The sequence below is a fragment of the Anolis carolinensis genome, unplaced genomic scaffold (assembly GCF_035594765.1).
Source record: "Anolis carolinensis isolate JA03-04 unplaced genomic scaffold, rAnoCar3.1.pri scaffold_9, whole genome shotgun sequence".
NCBI classification, from domain to species: domain Eukaryota; kingdom Metazoa; phylum Chordata; class Lepidosauria; order Squamata; family Dactyloidae; genus Anolis; species Anolis carolinensis.
This window is the reverse complement of record NW_026943820.1, coordinates 25,375,655-25,380,649: the sequence shown is the minus strand read 5'-3', so window position 1 is coordinate 25,380,649 and position 4,995 is coordinate 25,375,655.

The following is a 4,995-nucleotide window of genomic DNA, read 5'->3' as shown; positions in this document are numbered from 1 at the left end:
GCGGAGAGCGAACTGAGGCGGCGCGCGCCGCCGGTACCTATATAAGGGGGACGCGCCAGCCAATCCCGTTCTCACCGGCGGCGCAACGGCCAATCAGAGGGCAGGGGGGCGGCCCGCCTATTTCCCCCCCCCCCTTTCCCATTCCACTTCACCCCCAGTATGATAAGTCGAAGGCGGCTCTTATCGATCCAGGACCAAAACAAAAACACGGCCTGCTCGCCTGCCCCAAGGAAAAGCAATCGCAAGCCGAGTAAATGCAGTCAAGCTCAAATCCTGGCAGATCCTGTCTGGAAGTGCCATAGCTAATCCAGTTCAAAGCAGATATTGTGGATTAGATGCCTGGATATTCTGGGTTGTATGGCTGTGTGTGGAAGGGCCTGCAGATTATCAAAGCAGATAATCCAGATTGTCTGCTTTGAACTGGATTATATTAGTCTACACCAGGGGTCCCCAAACTTTTTAAACAGGGGGCCAGTTCACAATCCTTCGGACCGTTGGAGGGCCAGACTAAAGTTGGCCACCAAGCAATAATAATAATAATAACAACAACAACAACAATAATAAAGAGTGTTGGAAGAGACCCCTTGGGCCATTGAGTCCAATCCCCTTCTGCTTTTGTGTACCGAATTTATTTATTTATTTATTTTATTTGCGACATTTATATACCGCCCTTCTCACCCCGAAGGGGACTCAGGGCGGTTTACAAGTATATATATATACAATATATTATATTATACAACTATATCGCAATATTATTAGTAATATTGCATGTAATATAAATATACAATTATAATAGTCAATTATAATTATTATTACATTGTATTACATCATAATACAGCACAAGCAAAGCACCCCTGACAGATGGCCTCCCAGCCTCAATGTTAATAATAATAATAATAATAATAAAGAGGGTTGGAAGAGACCCCTTGGGCCATTGAGTCCAATCCCCTTCTGCTTTTGTGTACCGAATTTATTTATTTATTTATTTTATTTGCGACATTTATATACCGCCCTTCTCACCCCGAAGGGGACTCAGGGCGGTTTACAAGTATATATATATACAATATATTATATTATACAACTATATCGCAATATTATTAGTAATATTGCATGTAATATAAATATACAATTATAATAGTCAATTATAATTATTATTACATTGTATTACATCATAATACAGCAGAAGCAAAGCACCCCTGACAGATGGCCTCCCAGCCTCAATGTTAATAATAATAATAATAATAATAATAATAATAATAATAATAAAGAGGGTTGGAAGAGACCTCTTGGGCCATTGAGTCCAACCCCCTTCTGCCTCTGTGCACCAAAAGCAGATGCAAAGCACCCCTGAGAGATGGCCACCCATCCTTAATAATAATAATAATAATAATAATTAATAATAATAATAATAATAAGGGTTGTAAGAGAAGAAGAGACCCCTTGGGTCATTTAGCCCAATCCCCTTATGCCCTTGTGCCTTGGGGGCCGGATAAATGGCTTCGATGGGCCGCATCCGGCCCCCGGGCCTTAGTTTGGGGACCCCTGGTCTACACTATCATGGTGGTGGCACAGTGTGTTAAAGCACTGAGCTGCTGAACTTGCAGAGTGAAAGGTCCCAGGTTCAAATTCTGGGAGCAGAATGAGCGCCCGCTGTTAGTCCCAGCTCCTGCCAACCCAGCAGTTCGAAAACATGCAAATGTGAGTAGATCAATAGGTACCGCTCCAGCAGGAAGGTAACGGCGCTCCATGTAGTCATGCCAGTGGCCACATGACCTTGGAGGTGTCTGTGGACAACACTGGCTCTTCGGCTTAGAAATGGAGATGAGCACCAACCCCCAGAGTCAGTCAGGACTGGACTTAATGTCAGGGGAAAACCTTTACCTTTACCTACACTATCATATACAGTAGAGTCTCACTTATCCAAGCTAAACAGGCCAGCAGAAGCTTAGATAAGCGAATATTTTGGATAATAAAGAGGGATTAAGGAAAAGCCCATTAAACATCAAATTAGGTTATGATTTTACAAATTAAGCACCAAAACATCATGTTATACAACAAATTTGACAGAAAGAGTAGTTCAATACGCAGTAATGTTATGCTGTAATTACTGTATTTACGAATTTAGCACCAAAATATCACGATATATTGAAAACATTGACTACAAAAATGGCTTGGATAATCCAGAAACTTGGATAAGCAAGGCTTGGATAAGTGAGACTCTACTGTACTAAGAAGCTGTGATGACCTTGATGTGTGGCTGGAACCAGGGAGTGTCCAGACACAAGTGTGTGTGCATTACTGATTGCATCAGTTCAGTTCTGTTCTGTTCTGTCTGCCTAGAGTAAGAGTCCTGTGTCTGTTGTCTGCAAGTCTGTTTGTCTTGTTTATTACTGCTTACAGTAAAACTTTGTATATAGTTTTACCAACGTCTCTGATGTCTCTTCGTTCTGCGTTCCACTGTTTCCATCCAACTACTGCTGCGCTGCGAATTACTCTGACAGTCTACACTATCATATACAGTAGAGTCTCACTTATCCAAGCAAAACCGGCCAGCAGAAGCTTGAATAAGCGAATATCTTGGATAATGAGGAGGTATTAAGGAAAAGCCTATTAAGCATCAAATTAGGTTATGATTTTACAAATTAAGCACCAAAACATCATGTTATACAACAAATTTCACAGAAAAAGTAGTTCAATACGCAGTAATGTTATGTTGTAATTACTGTATTTACGAATTTAGCACCAAAATATCACGATATATTGAAAACATTGACTACAAAAATGGCTTGGATAATCCAGAAGCTTGGATAAGTGTTAGATAAGTGAGACTCTACTGTAATCCATTGCAAAGCAGATAATCTGTATTTTATGTGGCAGTGTAGAAGGGGCCTCAGTGCTATGTGATCCTGGGAATTGTAGTTTTCCAAGGTCTTTTGCTTACCAAACTACATCTCCCAGGATTTCACAGTATTGATGGATGGTAATTAAAGTGGTATCGAACTACATTAGTTTTACAATATAGATGCACCCAAAGGCTCTCAGGCCCCTTCTACACTGCCATATAAAATCCAGATTATCAAAGTAGCCAGGCTGTGGCGCAGGCTGGTTAGCAGCCAGTTGCAATAAATCACTCTGACCAAGAGGTCATGAGTTCGAGGCCAGCCCATGTCGGGGTGAGCACCTGACAATTAAAATAAAAAATAGCCCCTGCTCCCTGTTGACCTGAGCAACCCGAAAGATAGTTGCATCTATCAAGTAGGAAATTTAGGTACCACTTATATGTGGGGAGGCTAATTTACGACACCATAAAAATCATCCAGCCACCCTTGGAATGAGGAAGTTGCCATCGCAGTGGATGATAAAGCAGCTGCTCCCACTGTCGCTGGAATCAAGCATGCCCTCAGGAAACTGGAAGCTGGAGAAGGTTTAAATTGCCTCTGCGTCTGTCTCTGTTCTATGTGTATATGCCATTGAATGTTTGCCTTATATGTGTACAATGTGATCCGCCCTGAGTCCCCTTCAGGGTGAGAAGGGCGGAATATAAATACTGTAAATAAACAGTATTCAAACAGGTTCAAACAGAAGCAACCTCCTGCCATTTCTCAATCACTTTTGCCATCTTGGCCACACATCTCCTGGTTTTCAACTGTGAACCGTTGGAGGATAGGAAACACCTGTTTCCAATGTTAATTACAAACATCTATTTCTTATGTCAGTTAGACAGCTTCTGGGAACATCTGTCCTGGTTGAACATGAAGTAATGTGTGGCTGAGAAAAGAAGATACTCAGAAACCGCTGAATGTGGAAAGATGCTTATCCTTTATGTTTTTGGATAATGGGTTCACTTGGCCAGTGCAGGCAGTCAACGTTTTTTGCTCAAGATATCTGATAACCAATCCAGAGTATTGGCTCATTTTTGTGCAGGTTAAGACTGAAATATCAGCTGCACAGTATCCTCTCAGGTAGGATATGAAGCTTGGATGAGCCCTGAAACTGAAGAGGAAGGCAAACAGACAACAAGCAATAATATTGGCGAAAGAACTCAGGACTCAGTACTACTCCCAGACCAGCATAGTGTGACACCCCTGGCTGCGAGAGCACTGGAAACCAATACACCGAGGCCAATAAACAATCTAATATCTTTATTTAGGAAATGAAGAAATGAAATAAAAACAAGCAGAAGATATAGTTCAGCAATAGACCTTTTAGGTGAGGTGAAATATAGTCCAATAATATATTGTCCAATGTCTGATATTAAAGTTCAAAGTTTGTAATCCAAAAACCGAAACGCACTCAAACTTCCAAGCAGTTTGAGTGGGGAAACGTCCAAGTCTTTTACTAGAGTTCAAAGCAAGTCCAAGGCAAGGAATTGAAGACAAGGCTGGATACACGACACGACAAGGCAAGGCTGGAACCACGGCAAGGCAAGGCAAGGAAACACGGCTAGGCAAGGCACAGCTAGGCTGGAAGATAGTGGATCCAAACGCGGTCCACACTTGGCTGGAAGTGAAGTTATTCCTCCAACTGACACGTTGACTCCGCGCTGTCTAGCCAGCGCGCAGAACTTTTAAGGAACTTAAAATCTCCCTTTCAACCAGGTGTCCAACACTTTTCCCAAGGGAAAAACTGACTAGAACAACACCTCCAGCAGATGCAAGCCTCCTTGGAAACTCTCAAGGAAACGGGCTAATTAACATTCTCTCTGGCCTCTAATCTCGCACTTCTTCTCTGTCCCGCTTTCTGAGAACGACTCACTTCCCAAAACAAACGCCGGGGAAAAGGGGGAGAAACGCTGGGAACAGGATTAGTTTCAAGGGCCTCCTTAATGAGCTCCGGGCTTGGATTGTCAACAGAGGGCATCTGGAAGGAAGTGAATTCCTGCTGAGGCGGCAAGATTCCCAATTCTTCATCGCTCTGGTCCGCAATGTGTACCGGGTCATGACCCAAAGGTTCTTGTGACATCACACATAGTCACATATCAAGTGCAGTATTTTA